Source organism: Ptychodera flava, chromosome 8 (assembly GCF_041260155.1).
Source record: "Ptychodera flava strain L36383 chromosome 8, AS_Pfla_20210202, whole genome shotgun sequence".
NCBI lineage: Eukaryota > Metazoa > Hemichordata > Enteropneusta > Ptychoderidae > Ptychodera > Ptychodera flava.
This window is the reverse complement of record NC_091935.1, coordinates 4,848,667-4,868,868: the sequence shown is the minus strand read 5'-3', so window position 1 is coordinate 4,868,868 and position 20,202 is coordinate 4,848,667.

Sequence of the window (20,202 nt, the reverse complement as noted above, 5' to 3'; positions counted from 1 at the left end):
ATAGTCCGAGCCGCAAAATTGTTGACTTTCGATCCGATATACAGGCTGATCGTTGAATCGCACCGGCGCATCCATGTTTACTTGCCCCATTAGCTTACTACTCTGCAAAGGGTGGGTAGATGGAATTCCTCTGGGCCAAAAATGAACACCGGGCGAAACTTTTTGTGAATCCATGTGAAAACATAAATCATTTATCAGTTTTGTTATATACTCCTAAATTGTCAGTTTGATCAAAATCGAGACCACAGTGACATTCGAGGGCTATGCAGACTGTCCATGTACGCACACACAGTGACAAGAAGGCGGGAAACACCTACTCACCAAGCACATCGAATCGGCGAAAAGAAGCATAAAAAAGCTAGGCTCATCGCCAAAACAAACGCGCCAAGCGCTAACAAAAACCCATACCAAGCGGCCCTTTTCAGGGCCACCAAATACTCCAAAAAGAGAACTACCGAAAAAAAACAACCATAAAATGACATAGAACACACAAACACTTAAAAGAAATAACAAAAATCGTACACATAACAAACAACTGAAACACAACATTAAAAAAACTAAATACAAAATAAACAATCACCGTAACGTAACAGAAAAAATGGCCGTGGAAATAAATCGGCTATTTCCAAAGAAAAGCCGACAACAACATGAAATTCAGCAAGAACCTATCATCGTTCAAACTATGAAACTCCGAAAATAGTACTAGGCAAAAGCCTTAAAATTCATTCGGACACCAACAAAACCAAACAGAATAAACCACCTCAGGATTTCAACAAATAAAGTCGTATAATGTGACTACGCTACATCATGAGACACAAACAATCGCAACAACACCAAATCAAAGAAAAAGTCAAATTGGACTCCCGAACAACATCCAAAAACTTGAAAGCTATCTGAAGCTGCTGAACTCGCACTTCTAGAGATGCCCTTTCAAACAACAAAACAAACATGTCGCGTGCCAAAAGAATCGCGATAAACCAGCTTGCAAACAATAGACAAATTACGGAAAAAAAAACCTTCGACAAGGGTCGGGTTTTCGTCATTGTCAACACAAACGATTACGTACTCGAATGCGAAAGGCAATTACGCAACACTCAGTATTATACACAACAAGCCAGAACAAACAGTAAACAAAGTAAACGAACTATTAATCAAAATGTACGAGAACAAGCACATCAACCAGGATACTTGTAAGTATCTTGATCCAATAAACATAAAATCCGTACCCCGCAGTGGTACTTATTGCCTAAAAATTCACAAACCTCCGCAAAAATCTAAAAGACACACCAGTCAAAACAAAATTACCGAAGTAAAGAAAAATAGAACGAACAAAGCGAACCTCCAAACGGACTCACAACGTGACCAAAATTAATATACTTGCCTCGCTAATCGAAGAGCAAGACCACTAAAATGCATTTAAATAAATTTTCACAGACACAAACTAAGAGAAGAATCTACACTGAGACTGAAGAGAAACCACATTCGGTTTTCGAAACGCAAGCGTCAAAGGGCCACTCTATCAACTTTGTCAGACCACTGTGGATAGAGGGACTGTGGTCAGACCATAGGTCCGACTGCGTCTCGCCATAAGCTTTCCCCACACAAACAAAACATTGCCGTACACACTAATCCAAACTTCCATACAAATACTCGAAGCGTAAAAAACATTTCATTAACACAAACAATCGGATAAGAATGTAGGAACACATTTTCGAAACGAATCAAACACAAACTCGACACAAAAACATTTAGGATAGTTAGGTGGGGAGCCTCTTTCACATTTTTTATATCTCGCTATACTGTCTACGATTCTAAAATCGACTACCTTGAACGCCGGATATATCCGGTGCCATTTGAATTACCATATACCTTTAGTGCCGGAAATATCCGGCACAGTTAAATAGGGGTATTTGCTTCATTTGATTTATCTATGTCCCTAAAAATCCCGTAAGTTCGGCATCGGCACGCAGCGCGACTAAGATAGATGTATTCCGACCTGGCCGGAATGTGATTGCGCCCCCGTACGTCCGAGTACGGTCAAAATCCGGAAGCAAATGTCGTCACCCATGACCTCGACCCTAAAAGGTCAAGCTGATCACAGAAGCGTCGCGCTGATTGTTTACAGTTTTGTGTTTTATGGGTTTTTTTTTAATGAAATGAAATGAAATGTTTATTTATTGAAAACAAATGACTAATATGTAAATATGTTCTATTAACAGCAATATTCTGTCAATGAAACTGGAGGAAATATAATTTTTTACTATAACCCAGTGAAATTTTATAGCAGCCATATTGTCAATATGACTGGCCACATGACTGGTCATGTGTTTGGTCATGTGATATGTTGTTCCCTAAAATGTATTTTAAATATTGTGAATTATTTTTTGATAAATCATAACCATTTTAGATGCATGTTTCTGCAAGGAAGACATAAAGAAGGTATTTACAAATAAAATGTGTTGATTTTCAAATACAGAATTATGTCAGAAGCTGTTTGTGGTTCATTTACTCTGCCTTTTCTGAGAAAAGTCTTAAACAGGTACACTTATAAATAAAGTAAAGGGTAGTTATTATTACATATATGTAAAGACAATGCCATGAAAATTGCAACTTTATTCAAATTTGAGTCATTTTATGTATTCAAAACACGTCCTGATGCTTCAAATATTCTTTCCCAGCATATTCTTTGCCAACTCTGGTCACATGATGAGTCATGTGACCTGGAAATACTTAAATCGTGAAAAGTTTTGTGTCTTGGTCGTCTGGCCTTTCGTCAATACAGCTTTGCAAGAGACAGTCTTTGATTAATGTAAATGTTTGTGTAAGAAATTGTGTGCATCACTGACGGTATATACCGTAACACTCAACTCCCTTAGATATTAATCGACTCTAAAAGTAGTGTAATACAAATGTGATCACACGAAATAATAGTGAACGAAAGGGCATAAGTTTTAAAGACCCGTAGTTTATTTACCATGAGAAATAAAATTTTAACATTTATTACCTTGATATGCATGGGAGATGGTCTAAACTTTGGTCACTATAAATATAATGGCTTATATTATATGACTTCTCTGGTTGTTAATTGTGCTTTTCTTTGTTTCGTTGACTTGTTAGATCGTGGTTGATGTTCTCTTAGCAATAGTAGCTGTCATCGGGACGATTACAGCAATTGTATCAGCTATGATCTGTTACAAAGCCTTCATCTTTGACCAAGATCAAATGGTAAGTAAAGTGACGTCAACCCTTTTCAATATCTGTCGCCAACATGTCCATTAGCTCCTTCCTCGCCTTTTCCTTCCAGGACTTTTCATTCATCCTGAATGTATACATAGCTTTAATTGTACGGTGCAGAACGAAATGTTACAATCTTATTCTATATCGAAAGGATGAATTTTCTTTAAATATGAAAAATGAACATATCAGACTACTGAACAGCTCTGCAATTGTTGAGTATATGTTTGTACTATTTAACTGTCAATTTATGTACTTCCCTTAATGTAATATAAGAGTGTATTGAGTCCATGGCCTTAAATCACTGAATAAAGACCTTATTTTTGAAATGAACATATTTTTGGGAAATTGACATTGCCGTGTTAAAATAAGGAATGTTGTCTTCTTTTCGTTATATGACAAAAAGTTTACCACTTGCGGTCCATCTGATTCATATTCATTTTTCGGTTGATTATTGTTCCTATTGTATCGCCCTTCCCTATAGAGATTTATCTTGAAGCGTCCTTCACGTGGCCATGGCGTGTGAAGGTCATTGACTCAGATCGTACGAGAAGCAGATAAGAGATAGACTGATAGTTTAATTTATTATTGATTAAGATTTCAAGGAGAACAATCGAGAACGGGATATTCTATGGTGTGATCTTATTAAATCTTAAGAAACAATTAAAAACTGGCGGGAAAATTACTACGTAATAACTTTTGTAATTATGCAAGATTAAGATATGTATTTAATTTTGTAGAGAGCTTAGACTATATACACTTGGAATCAGACCTTGGACGGTGAACGACATGGTCGCCATCTTGCAAACAAGTACAAGGTTGTGTGATAATCTACATCTTGGTGTGTCAGCTTCAGTTACTGAAAGCATTACGGCCCAGACTGATACCGCAACTCGTATAACTACGAGCGCGACACTATAAGCTCCCATCCCTATCCAAGCCCCTGAAATCTCCGTCATCCTAAGAAGGCAGTTTACAGTTGCTGTTTGTAGTATCCTCACCCAACAGGTAAAACATCGCAACGGAAAAACAAGCTCTTACTACAGAACACCAGGCACCATTGGAAAGTGCGCACATAATTTCTTACCAGTCAGGGCATTGAAATATCGGAACATAAAGAATTGGCCAATGCTTTCAAAATAGTCGTACAACATTCTGTTGATTCCTGGATTTTAGATGGAATCTTTGAAAAACTGGTAATTTTTACTCCCGAATGGTCGCAATGGAAACATCTCACATTAAAATGAGTGTGATTTCTTTTGGTGTGCTAACCAGAAAAAACCCTTATTATCAATTTTTACATCAATCAATAGTTCTTTAATAGGAATTAGGAAAAACTAACATTTTCAATCCCAGAATAGTTACCATGGCCACTCAAAAATTAAAATAAGTCTGGTTTGTGTGTTCTCTGACCCGAACTCCCCCGCTAGATAATTTTCATATTAATCAAAGTAACTTTTCATTGGATATCAGAAAAACTGAAATTTTCAACCCTAAAATTGTTATCATTGAAACATGGGGCAGTGAAATCGATATCATATTTGGTCTTTTCGACCCAAAGTACGTACCCGTATGGTGAAATTTTCACGGAAATTGAACCTATTATTATTCGTGTTATTATTTCTATATAATACTAATATTATTTATTATTATTATTATATTATTATTATTATTATTATTAGACTTTATTTAAACTCGATAAACTGTTGAGCCTGAGGCTCTTCTCACACAGAGTCGAGTAAAACAACATTTACAATATTTACATTAAAAAAAATAATTTAGGAAGAAAACTTTATACTGAAAAATGTACAAACGCTTCAAGTAAAAAAAATCTAAAAACAGATTAAAAATTACATAAAAGTAAGATTATCCCATTTATTTAAAAAAATGGCACTTGCAATTTCTTTTGAATGATAGAAGTGAAGAGCCAGATTTGATCTCTTCAGGCAAAGTATTCCATATTTTAACCCCGTTGTACATAAAACGTCTTTTGAAAAATTAGGTTCTATGCCCTGGAGTATACAGATCGTCTCTGTTTGCAGAGCTTGTGTTACGTCCGCAGATCTGCTTTATACCTCTAGTTATTCAGAACTTTGTACATTAAAACTGATTCATTGCATGAAACTCTTTCACGAATCGGCAGTCACCTTAAGGATTTAAATAAAACACAACTTGGAGTATTAAAGTCTTGATCTAAAATCACTCTAGCAACAGATTTCTGCTGTCTTTCTATACGAGATAAAAAGAGTGGTTGAACAATTACCCCATATGTTCGAACAATAATCAAAAATGAGTTAAAATGAAACAATTATGACATGTTTATCCCAGGTCAAAGTATCATCAATTGACAGACCTAAAAGGTTTCCTTGCTTAACACATTCAAGCTGCTCGTCATTACAAACAACTTTTATACATTTGTCTGTTCTAGATTTTTTCTGGGAGGTTCCAATGACATCACCTTGGTCTTTTCTGTATTTATACACATGTCATTATTTACAACACCAGCTCAAAATGGATGTCATGTCACCATGAGCTTAGTTTCAAGTTCTAAAATTTCCAGAGCTTTTTTTCTGGAAGTTATATTTGGGCGAAAAAACTATAGTTTATTTATATCATGCTAGTAGTGTCGCTTTCCAGACCTCGTCATTTTGGATTGCTGACACAATTTAATAATCAAGGTGAAGAGCGCCGCTGGCGGCAGGCACAGGCTTGGTGAGGAGAGAGAACGTCAAATGTTAACATCACTCATCGTAAAAGAATAATAATTAAGTCGAACAATTTCCTGATTTATGTAATTAAGCTGACTAATTCAACACGGTGTATGGCTCTTTTTGATGAAATATACATATTACTATTCATCAATTATAGAATATCGTGCCACAAACTAACGCTTATTTGTCGTTTAATTGGCAAATCGGTCTACTGGCGTGACGTGATTTATATTGCATATTTTGATAATTCTCCAAACGAAATTTTTTACATAGAGAATTTTTAATCAGTTTGCTCCTAACGTACTATAAATTTCATCTAATATTGGCTGATAATGCGTACGTTATGATGTGAATATTAGTGTCACTTATGTTGGTGTAAATAACGAAGCCTCCCTAGCTTCAAGGGAAAAAATTCGGTTTCAACACTTACCCTATCAAATTCCTGTGAGTTCATAGAGTCGTAAATAAGCGTTTCTCTGGCCCGGACTACTAGCATCATGAGTACAATCGCCGATACTATCGAGACAATAACGGACGTTAATATCTGGATAAGACAAGAAGTTAAATCTATTAACTCAGCAAGCTCGTAAAGCTGTTTTAATGTTCAGCAAAGAACCTAGCATCGGTCACATATTTCTTGAATATGTTAACTGTAGAAAACATAACGTTTAACATTAATTTTATCTAATGTTTACTTTTCAGTTTATCTGTGTGCTAAAGCGAGGAGAGAGAGAAAGTCAGTCAATATTAAAAGATTAGCAATTGCAGGAATCGAAAATGATAATAATTAAACATCTGACATTATTTACTGTATTACTTCCTTTGTAAAATATACAGTTTGGAATATTCGAAATTCGTTTACTCTTGATGGGATTAAAGTTTCCTTTCAATCCTACATCATGCAATTGGAATGTTATCTCTCCTCAGGGATGAATACATTGTATTTCACTTATAAGATGATGAACAAAACTGAGGATTTTGTCCCAAAGTTTTCAAGCCTTGTAAGACTTGAAAGAGAAGAATGCATCCTGAATGCATTCATATAATGATCTTTGTAATTAAACAGCTAATTATTTGTGTGTTTTTTTGTTTTGTTTTCAGACAAGACGCATTGTAATTTTAATGCATTCACAGTTATGTGGAGGCATCAGCGTCAACTAATCTATCCAAATTCAACAGATATAGACTTAATAAAAATCATAGGACATTCAGCAACGGAGTGAGTCTATCAGTAATGTTTTTCTGGAATTGGGTCACCCTTGTTTGTTTGCTGTATTTACAGTTGCTAAGAGTTTCAGATTGTGTTTTATTAGGGGTAGGGACAGCTTTGTCCTTATTCAAGATGTATGAATGATGTTGAAAGCACCACGCCTCACTTTGACAATTGATAAAAGACCACTCCCATTATTCAAGCTTTGTGTTGATGATATCGATGAAACACTGAACCTCAGTTTCCTTCAGGTCAAAAGAACACAATCTTATTCCAGATCTTTCATTTTTTTATTCCTGTGGAAAATACCAAACCAAAGTACGTACAGGAATGTTTGTTTGGCTCAGTGACACATTACCTTGGCTGTTTCATCCGAATGCCGACACGCAGATATACAGGCTCACTATTTCTCCCATAGTTCATGACAAAATGTATTTAACATGTTTTCACTGTTGTGATATTTTTTCTTATAATGATTATTTTCTTCAAACTCAGGTTCATGCGGTATCACATGGGTCATATTTCCTTTGGAAAGAAAACAGTAAGTGCAGCACAATATGTCATATGAAGACAGAAATGTCTATTTTAAAACAAAAATCTTATCTCAAATCTTGAAATTTACTTCAATGAAATATTACTGGTCAACATTGCAGAACAAGCAGTTCAATTTATTTTCACTGATTTGTCATCCTATCCCGTAAATTAACTGATTGCCTATCTCCATCAATATATGTATTACTACTGGCATGGTGAAATTGTCTCATCACATCAAATCAGCGCATACTGTGAATTAGTTGATAGCTTTCACAAGACTAACAAAAGGATATTTTCAAAAAAAGTGAATTTATATCATTCGGGTAACTGCTTCAAACTCTGACAGTTTGACAGCTTTTCCTTTTTGTTTTCAGGTAATGGATGGTCACACAAGTTATGTCAATGATGTTGTCTTTGAACCAACAGAAGGTCAACAAATTGCCAGTGTCAGTGATGATCACACTTGTCGAGTTTGGGACTTGGATGGACTCCAGAGGGCGTTTTTCCTTGTACTCACCTAGTATGTTTGTGTTCTGGCATTCGGATGAACCAGCCAAGGTAACTTGTCACTAAGCCAAACAAACATTCCTGCACGTACCTTGGTTCGGTGTTTTTCACACCAATAAAGACTCTTGAATAAGATTGTGTTCTTTTGACCTGAAGGAAACTGAGGTTCAGTGTTTCATCGATATCATCAACACAAAGCTTGAATAATGGGAGTGGTCTTTTATCAATTGTCAAAGTGAGGCGTGGTGCTTTCAACATCATTCATACATCTTGAATAAGGACAAAGAAAATACAACCTGAAACTCATAGCAACTGTGAATACAACAAACAAACAAGGGTGACCCAATTCAAGAAAAACACTACTCACCTCGTTGCTGTATGTCCTATGATTTTTATTAAGTCTATATCTGTTGAAAATTGGATAGATTAGTTGACGCTGATGCCTGCAATTAGTCAGGCCAGACAGACACCAATATCTAGAGTGTACTTGTTAAAGTGTCACTTATTTTCAATTTTGTGATGAAAGATAAGTGAATTCTCAGTGTTTCCCCGGGTTCCAAAATCTTCTAGCAAATTTGGCTTGAAGCCATACAAATTATTCGCCAAACAAGGTATTCAGTTGACCAGACATTGGAAATCAATTTTGCAGTTGAATAGAGTTGATTTTCTTTCAAACACATACATTTGATTTAGGCTTGATTGTACCCATGAATATACGCAAGCAGTGGTTAGGTGGCATATCAAACACTCAGGTCAGGGGTCATGGCCACTGACCTTAGTGCATATTCATGAAAAATCTAAATTTTCAAATCTATTCTGTAAACAGAACCATAACATTGACTATGTAAACGATGTTTAAATTTAAGTTCAGTGCGGTGGGTCAAAATAATATCACGAATATAGGGTGGGAAATGGATGATTTTTATCTGTAAGAAAATAACTTTGCCCTTCATGAAAGATTGTGAGGTCTGTCAAACTCGAACTCACGTAGTTTTTCCAGTATGCGAGACAATTCTCGAGTACCTCCCAGAGTGACCATCTTTGAAGCGCCTACCAATGCAGTCTTCATATAGTGGCCGTACAAGTCACCTTGTCTCTGATATATATTCTTAGACGCCCCAAATACCGATTTTATTATCTTACAAAGGAATTTTTGAGCAAGTAGGGAATATTCGACGCATATAATTTAAAATTATTGTACTTTCTTTGCTGTACGACTAAGATAAGTCTCATCGTAGTTATCACTCACTTGAAACGATCAGTCCAGTTTCAGATTGTCAGGTCGTCCTACTTAAATACACGACATTTATTGATCGTATTCATAACTTATCGACGAATAATGCTGTAGTAACTTATGTTTACATTCCTCTAAAGACGACTTGCGAAGTGATATAGACTATCAAACTTCAACAGAAAATTAACTTTCCTGGGTTTTGTATTCCAACAGAGGAAACAGGGCCAATTCTCAAGGACTACAATCTCACGGGAACTTTCCCTTTCAAGATGTACTATTTTGTCAGGCCAGTGACTAATAATGCGGTTCTTTAGTGTATGTAAGACGTTGTAGGAGGAAACTTTAGGATGCTCCCACGCAGGTTTATATTGAATCGAAAATGTCAATTCCGGAGAACATATATCCTTTCATACATTTGATACCCTCAATTCTCCACTTGTCTTAATACTGAAATCGGTACACTGATTTTGATTTAGATTGGGAGCAATCTTCTGAAGGGGACAAGGCGTTACAGTCTAGCAGGTACATTTTGTCCCCAAGCCACTTTAGCGCATCGATGGAATGTCTAGCATGATAAATAAGGCTTTTTGAAAGACTCACTGCTTCGAAGAATGCGCCTACGTTTCGCTTTGTAAGCCATGGCTATATTCGTCAAGGATTAGCTGTTAGGAACTATTGCCCCACACACAATTTCTATGCAAGCAGCAATGCATTGATCTTACACCAGTGATATACATCTATACATTGAATGAAACGACTCTCCTATTTTGATTTTGATATCATATGGTAGCCTGCCAACGTTGATTCAAGGGACGCCAGGATTAATCCCAAAGAGATCAATCGGTCCAATCGCCAAGAAGCTTTAGTTATAACCATTCCCACTGACTTCAGCTAAACACCTATTGCTGAAGTTTCAGTGAAAGCACTGTCCGACTTTTTATGAAACGCTTTGCCGTGTCACCGGACAGCCGTCATTGCACATCAAGGAAACGACACGTCAGTGTTTGGGACGCTTTTTCGTGCGAAATGAAGTTTTATCTTGTCTTCAATTTTCCAAACTTGACACAGTTGTAGCTTACACTGTAGCTGTATATCATACTTTTCACGAGCCGTTTTGGCATTTTCTGACAATTACCAATGAAAGTGATTGATGTTTACTTGTCAGTTGAAACGGTCACTGTACGGTCAAGCATGGCTCCCTGTCAGTCGAAGTCAAAACTCTCGGTCTCTAAACCTTGCTCACAAATACGAAAACACTAATGACACAATCATAAATAGTACACAAGGCAAGGGAAGTCACATTTTTAAAATTGTGTCACTTAATAATTTGACAGAAAATATTACGGAAAGCAAGACAGTGAGTGACTCAAACTCACTGACGTGTTGATGCGGTCAATCACAGTCCCTCCATAAATCGTGTTTCAGTTTTTCTCTTAGACTTACACAAAGTCTTTTGTCATATAAATATATCAAAACCAAGTAGATTGAGGGAATAAAGTTTAGCACACTATCGCGTCATTATTTCCTTTGCCTATCATTCAAGTGCGTCAGTTCAGATATTGAAACTTCGTTGAAAAGTTTCACTGCACGGTCTTTGTAATTTGCATAACAAAGTCAGTATGGCCTACTCAGGTCACTGTGTCCAACTGGATTTGACTACAATTCAGATCGTTCCAAGAGACGGGACCCGACGTGGCACGCCAAGTACTGACTGAATTTTATGTCCGGTCTTTGGTAGTCCGTTTGGGCTACCATTTCATGGATTTTAGTAGCCTCACAGAAAAGTTGGTAGTCTGTTAACGCGGGGACTATCGCTAATTTTGAGCCCTGACTGTACATATACTGTTTGATAGAAAAGATACCGTTCCCTTTCAAAGAATACCTGTTTTTCTCAATTCAACAACTCGAATAAAACTTGCAGAGTGTAATATAGATTATAACAAAAATTATGAGCTTTAATAACATGTCTTCACTCGGCCACACAGTTTCATCTTCAACTTACCCTCATTAAATATTTTGTTTTGTTTTGCCTTGTAACTTTCCCCTAGCAAAAGTGTTCGTTCTGAAAAACGAAAAAAGTCTTTAGGTTAGCGACCGTGCCCTATGAGTTTATAATAAAAAAAAACCATGCTCGAGAATAGTTCCCGACCAACCAAAAATATAATGTGGCATACCTACGATAAAACATCTTCGTTGAACGAATATTTCCTTGATACTTATTAGTACCGGCTTTTCAGTCTGTAGCTTACAGATGCAACTCTAACTGGCCGTAAAATAAGATAAAAGATAAAAGTATTGCTTTCTCATTTTTTCATAATTCCCATCTGGACTCATCTGGATGAGAAAGCTTCAATAATGGCACGAATATGTTGAGATGATTTTGATTCTAATAATACAATCAAATGCAGTGTGGTCTATATTTGGCAAATAAATACGACAATGTAATCGCTTTGTCAAGGTCAAACATATTTACGAAAGAGTATTATAATAAACTATAGATCATTAGGAATGAATCAAAAATTGATTTCGGCGTGAACTCCGGTTGAAGTCTTGCATCTACAGTGACATGTAAAAATGTTTTATATTTATTACATTGTAAATAAGACATAACAACCAGAAAACTAGCTCCTGCAGAAGCCTTAAGCTTAAGAATATATAGGGGTGTCGGAAACAGGGATGTTGCAACATGGATCACGGTGTTGGAGCTTTAGGCGCGGGCGGTCACCATCCACTGCGTCCGCATTGGCAAAAACGCGAGAGACTTCAGAAACTTTCGCATCTAATAAACATAAACACATAATCTTGGTCGCGCTTCGCTCCATGGAACTGGGGTATAGTAACATAAGCTTACGGACATTTTTTTACACAGCACGGACCTTTTAACACAGCTCGGCGATTTTTTATTACAGCGCGGCGATTGTCGTTTTCGTCCACGGTATCCACAGGTCCAGTAGGCATAATTTGTGATGATTTTTTCCTATTATTATCATAAAAAATAATTATGAATATTAATAAATTATTAATATGAATGTTACAGAATATAAAACTTTTTACACAAGCACAATGTCGTCTACTTTGTGTAAATGCCATCTGGAAACTCCATTGTTTTGATAATTATGATAATTATGATTATGATTAATAAAGTCATATTTTACACATTGTAATGTGCTTATGTGAACAACCCTCTGGAAACCCTCATACTGTTTCACAATCTATGCCAAAATATACAAGTGACACCATTGCCAAGGTTCAGTCTGCGGCAAGAGTTACCATTGCCCAGGTTCAGTCTACGGCGAGAGTTACTACACAGTGTATATAATTAGAAGGTAGCCAGCTCCACTCGACAGTAAACTGACATACCCATGAATTACCTCCGTTTTCTTCACTTCTGCATGTTGATTCTCAAAATTTCTCCCGGTGTTGGCAAGTCCATAAATCAGCCATCAAATCTACCAAGTTTTGGCCACCTTGACGGAAAACTTGTGAAGTTTGGGGCTGCGAGAAGGTATATATCGCCAATGAAATGATGCAGTCTTCACGCAATCGACAGCATCCGGGATCTTTTAGGGCCGTTTGCGAAATTTGAATGTAGCCGCCAAGCGGGGCCGAGGGCGGAGCCATGATTTAACGTTATTAGATATGCTGACATAATTGATCGTACGGCCAATGAACGCTCGTGACCTTTTTACACATGAAAGTTACATTTACAACGTACGATTACTTCATGGTCTGTCCGAGGATGGAGGTGCCTCAAGTCAACGGTCCAAGCTATGTATGTGTGATTACAAACGGATGACGGGTTGCAGATGCGTTTGTTTATGATAGATACCCGGTTGACATTGTGAAAATATGTCAAGTTCAGCGACTTGGCAAGGAGACCTCAAAACAGCGTACGTACGTACAAACACGCAGTCACCTTCCAATTGAACTTGTGATTTTCAGAGATTTACAATGAAAATACAGGCAGCGTTGACTGTCGTCTATTTTGCTGCCCAACAAAATATTAAAAACGCAGTCACGGACGTGTTTTACAGACAAAGCACAGACAATGTACCTTGAAATCGATATCTTTTTTATTGAAAAGGCGTACGCGTGCTGGCGTTACGAGGACCTGTTACTTTTTTATGAATATGTTAGACAAATATATCCATGTCTTGCAAAAAATACTGAGAAAAAGTTAAATTTTAATAATATTATCAATAGTTTTATTACAGAGCTTCCGTTAACGCAAAATCCTGCGTATTTCAAGCATGTTATTACTTTGAAGTACGCAAAGTAAAATGACGTCTGCGTATAATCCGATACGCATTAAAAAGCGCAGTCTCTGTAATAAAGACATGAGCACACGTAGTTTCCCTCCAATGTGAAGTTTATCCAGGACTAAAAATAAATTGTTTGCTGATAAAAATGTTCATAATTTAGCAATATTTGTCCTACATCCTGTCAATCACGTTTTCCTTCAAGTCTGTACCAATAAAAATGTAACAAGTTCAATAGAGTTCGTCGTTATTGCAAAAAAATGTTTTTTGTTCCGCTGCGCCCAATGCATACTTGTAAACCCTGAAGATCTCCTAGTCGAATATCAAGTTTAAGTTAATGCTACGCAGACTTAAAAATAATAGTTTTATGCGGTCTGCAAACTTATTCCAGATATTGCAAAATGGCCATAATTGCAGCCGTGATTCCAGTCTCATCTGTCCCGTGTGAGCGCGTGGGTTCAGTACCCAAAACAGGATTACAAAATCGAAACGTAGCTGTCTAAGTGACTATGCCTGATCTAAATGATCTGATGGTGATAACCATGGAAGGCCCGAGACTAAGTGAATTTGACTTCAGAGCAGCGATGATAGGTCAGGCAGCGAAGGCAATAGTGGGAAGTTGTAGTCTAAATAATTAGTAAGAAATGAAAATCGTCGACAGAAAATAGAACAGAACAAATTGTGAAACTAATATCAAAGAAAAAACATTGTCACCGATGTTGTTTATTGAACACTTTTTTCATTGACTTTTGAACCGTTTTCGATATCGCGTAGACAGCTGTTATATATAGGTACTTACACGTAGTCACGTTGTACGCATTTTTGGTGCATTTAACGCAATAGAAAAACAATTTGCGAACAGCCTTACGCAGATTTGGAAATCCTAACCGAAGCTCTGCAGTTTTATCACACTCAGAAACTGAAGCGAGGACTTTCTGTCTTCGGGAAAAACAATTGACGCTACACACGGATGCAGCAGGGTCTATGGAAAAAACACTAAAATTTTGAAACGAGAACGGGCAAGAAAATGTCAGCACGTTTGTAATCCTGGAAGTGTTAGTCGTGTTCCTTGCCATTCAAGGTATTTGTGGGTACGATGTGCACATGGCGGAGGTTCTTATGGAATAGGTGGATACCGTGGAAACCTAGCTGTGATATCGCAGCGGCGAACGCGTTCAAATCAAAGGTCACCGCCACGGTCAAATATCACAGCTAGTGGAAACATTTATTGCTACGGATTAGTCGCGGTGTTTGGCGGAGGAGGGGAGAGGAGTCGGTCACAGTTGATGACGGTGTGCTCACTGTCGTCGGAATTTCATCTGGACGTTTGTAATGGACGTAATTGATGACGGTGTCATCAAATAATATGGATAAGGTGTATATAATGCTGGCAAACACGATCGCAGCAATCTATATTGAGCTGCCTACTGCGGTGTTTGTTCAGTTGATGCTGTCCCCCTTTTCGCTGAAGCTACTCCATTGATCGCATACCCAGTAAGCTGCTTTGGAGAGTTACCTTACAACTAGTACTGCTATAAAGTTCGAAAAATACATCGTCCAACTAGAGAAATGAAACTCATTCCACGTTTTGATGTTGATCAGACACATGTACATTCGGGTCAACTGATGAGAGGTCTAATCAAAGGTCACGAGCGTTCATTGGCCGTACGATCAATTATGTCAGCATATCTAATAACGTTAAATCATGGCTCCGCCCTCGGCCCCGCTTGGCGGCTACATTCAAATTTCGCAAACGGCCCTAAAAGATCCCGGATGCTGTCGATTGCGTGAAGACTGCATCATTTCATTGGCGATATATACCTTCTCGCAGCCCCAAACTTCACAAATTTTCCGTCTAAGTGGCCAAAACCGGGTAATTTGATGGCTGATTTATGGACTTGCCAACACCGGGAGATATTGTGAGAATCAACATGCAGAAGTGAAGAAAACGGAGGTAATTCATGGGTTATGTCAGTTTACTGTCGAGTGGAGCTGGCTACCTTCTCATTATCAGTCCGGGTTATGTCCATATAGAGGATAGTAGGGAAGACCCAATGGCGTACCGTATATGTAATGACAATAAGGCAAGAACCAATCACGTACTGTATATGTAACAAGGGTCAAAGGTTACATTGGTTCACTTTGGTCAGATCGCGATATGACCTGACAGATCCACCGATCGAGTGAGACTGTTGGCTACCCGGAAGTATCTTAGCTCCAGTCGATTGGCGACGTTCTACCGTGTTAAAAATTGAAAATTTCTTCAGAAATGGTTTTCTGAGTTTCTTTACCCTGGACCATATTCGACAAAGAGTTATTGGACGTTTTTCGCTCTCTTTTCCAGCTTTTGGTTAACTTCTCGGCGATTGATCCGGCGCGCGTTTTTCTGAGCGAAGGGTCAATCGTACCGGGCAACGCATGGTGATCGAAAAAATCGTGCTCCATCGTGCTCCGATGACCGACTAAAACAGTTGACTCATCTTTGCAAAGCTTGAAACATTCTCCATACTGCAGATGGCAAGGTTAAATTGAAATTTGACCAAAAATAGGCGATATTTGGCGACAAATAACTTACTGTAGATTTACGAGGGTCAAATGCTGATTTCTAGGAGCCGTACCCGGCCAGAAAATTCATCCAAATAAGTAATTTTCAATGTACTAACCACTTGTGTCGGTCACCATCTCGACCGTACTGAACATTTTGCGTAATGTCTACATCTAAAAACTACCCAGTGCTAAAAATAAAGGGCGAAATCAAGCCGAAAAGTTCCAAACTCGTTGCAATGTACGAGCCAAGGTTTGCATGGTTAATTATTCATGACGTTGGCGGCGGTAGGTTCGCTGATTGGTCAATCGTAATATCCTCTCTATGGACATAACCCGGACTGATTATATACACTGTGTAGTAACTCTCACCGTAGACTGAACCTGGGCAATGGTAACTCTCGCCGTAGACTGAACCTGGGCAATGGTGTCACTTGTATATTTTGGCATAGATTGTGAAACAGTATGAGGGTTTCCAGAGGGTGTTCACATATGCACATTACAATGTGTAAAATGTGACTTTATTAATCATAATCATAATTATCATAATTATCAAAACAATGGAGTTTCCAGATGGCATTTACACAAAGTAGACGACATTGTGCATGTGTAAAAAAGTTTTAATATTCTGTAACATTCATATTAATAATTTATTAATATTCATAATTATTTTTTATGATAATAATAGGAAAAAATCATCACAAATTATGCCTACTGGACCTGTGCGGTATCGATACCTTTAGGCTACTGATCTCTGTGTGGCAGGCTGGGTGTAACTAGCCCTGCATACGTACAGGTCTTGTGTGTTTCCGGTGTTATACGGCCTCCACCATATAACACAGGCCTACGGAACGTTTCGTAGATCGTCGTTGGATTGGAAGTGACTGACACTGTGAGGCCGAAGGCCGAACCTCGGTTTTAGTCACTTCCCATCCGACGACGATCTACGAAACGTTCCTTAGGCCTGTGCCATATAACGCCGAAAACACACGGTACACAGACCTGTACGCTGGGCTAGGTGTAATACTACTATAGGCCACCGTCGGCTACCCACCACAGCCCAGTTCCGCCGCCGAAAACAATCGATTTTAATCCAAAATTGTGGTCGATCTCAGTTTTCGAGCACGCCCAACCATTCTAGATAAGCGATGTGCTGAGCTGAACTTTAAAACTTACGCAAAGCCCGCTTTTCTCTCTCTATGTGAGGGGACAGACCGTCGCCATTGTGAATCTCCATGTGCAATGATTTCTGGGTAGGGTTCAAATGCAGGTCAAATAATGAGTTCAGATAATAAAGGAGGTCAAATAATTGAAAGCAAAGCTAATGTCAAGATAATATTGTAATTATGACCAAATAATCGCATAATAATGGCTAATAATGACACAAAAATGACCAAATCACCAAATAATGAAATAATAATGATAAGATAAGTTCTAAATCAAGACATCAATGCCGAATAATGGCAAAAGAATCGAATAAACATAATAAATTCATAATAATGTCAAGCTAATGTCAAGATAATGTTGTAATCATGACCAAATAATCGCTTAAGAAAGACCAAATAATGACATATAATGACCAAATCACCAAATAATGGAATAATAATATAGGATAAGTTCTAAATCAAGACATCAATGCCCATGCCGGAAAATGCCGAGAGAGTTTGACCGGTTAAGAAGGGCTTGACTACGCAGTTTCTGCGTAGTGAAGCGTCATTACGTATTCATGGTGACCCCTGGCCAGCTGTCAATATCTTTGGGGGCTTTTGTCTTTTGGCCTGCTTTGCATATGCGTCGTTGGACACGACCTGCCAATCACCCAGGTAGTCAATTAAACTATTAATTGACTGTTTACCGACCCAATTAACACTATCCAGCAGTATCAGTCATATTTTAATCGCGTGGCCCGGGTGGGCACAACGTAGGAACGCGTGTATTTCTATGTGTACGTTTCACTTATGGTGTTGTTTGTACCATGGAGGTAGGAATGTTTGTACCATCGTGCGTTTGAAGTAAGCTTACTTGTTTCACCTACAGCATACCTTCAAGGTGACAGGCTTACTATTAATGTTCAGTATCATTGCACCGAGTTCTGCCCACGGTGAAAACCACCTGTTTTGTCACGGTCCCTCTGTGGAGGGACCGTGGTTTTGCCTACTAATTACTGCCCGTCGCTGCCCGTCCTGAATGTAGCCTATCTATAGCTACAGTAATCAGTCAATATATAATACCCCGCGCCTTATAATTTTTATATAAACCACAGTCTCTCTATCCACGAGGGACTGTGTATAAACTTATAAAATCATAGTCCGTGCCGTAAAATTGTTGACTTTCGATGCGATATAGAGGTTGATCGTTGAATCGCACTGGCGCATCCATATTTACTTGCCCCATAAGCTTACTACTCTGTAAAGGGTGGGTAGATGGAATTCCTGGGCCAAAAATGAACACCGGGGCGAAACTTTTTGTGAACCCATGTGAAAACATAAATCATTTATCAGTTTTGATATATACTCCTAAATTGTAAGTTTGATCATGGAGGTACCTCCATGGTTTGATCAAAATCGAGACCACATTCAAGGGCTATGCAGACTGTCCATGTACACACACACAGTGACAAGAAGGCGGCAAACACCTACTTACCAAGCACATCGAATCGGCGAAAAGAAGCATAAAAAAGCTATAGGCTCATCGCCAAAATAAACGCGCCAAGCGCTAACAAAAACCCATACCGAGCGGCCCTTTTCAGGGCCACCTACGGCGCGCCAAATGTTTCAAAAATATTTATCGATTCAGTGCAAAAATAAACTGTCTTTCTCAATTAAAATAAAAATTCGGTCTCATTAGGAAGGAAATAAGTAAGAAAAGTATAATTAAAAAACAAAAGACAGAAATGTCATTTAATACTTCATTTTAACTTGAGAAAAAATCTTTTAAGCGTAATTAGGAAATAAATAATTTTCAACGATTTGAAAAAGTCATACATCCATATTTATCGTCATACATACACGTATAATAGTTCGCGAAAAAGGTGCAATGAGTGCTGATTTTACAAAAAGAAAAAAGAAAAATATGTTATACAGTGATACGGCCACAAAATTCACAAGAAAATCACTAAAAATCACTACTACCACTCGGAAAAAATAGTACAAAAAATAAAAACGTGAACCACATACAGAAAATAATTGTAAAGAATCAGACAAAAAAAGCCATGCATACATAAAATTATTTATGTACTTAAGAAAATTAAAAAGCACTACGTCTCATAATAAACGTATTGTAGATAATAAAAAATATAATATGAATCACCAGCCGCTTTGACAGTAAAGAGAGAAAATCGGAGAAAACATTCGGCAGTGATGGCTCTAGACAAAAGTGGATCTCATCTACAATAAAATAAAAGAAAATAAAATAAATAAAAAACGAAAAAATAAAAAATGCCATGAACATAGATACAAAAAAAACCGCGTGGGCCTGTGGAAAGAAAAAATAAATGAGGACTCGCCACAGCAAAAAAAAAAAAGAAAAAAGAAAAAAAAAGGAAAAAAACGAGCACTCGCCACAGAAAAAAAAGCCCTAAATTACAATTATTTATTCAAAAAACTCATGGTTCACGTTTCCTTTGATCGATGAATCCCCAACAGCGGGGAATCCGATCACCACATACGCCAATGTTTGACGAATGAGCATTTCAGTGATAACGTGACATCTTGAAACCTAGCTCTGTTTGGCTGGGCCCTGCTCTACTGGAAACCATACTTGATGAAATGAAGTGGGCAATATCACCTAAAGAACGTCCAAGTTAACAGTGAATAGTTCCAGAGAGTCAAGTTAACTGGGCCAAGATTTCAGGCAGTCCATAGGTCAGATCACGAGCGAGACGTACAACCCATGACCCTTCATAGCAACACTGCGAACATATCGATGCCTTAGGCGCGGTATGGCAGGGAGCCCACTGCAGGCCTTCCA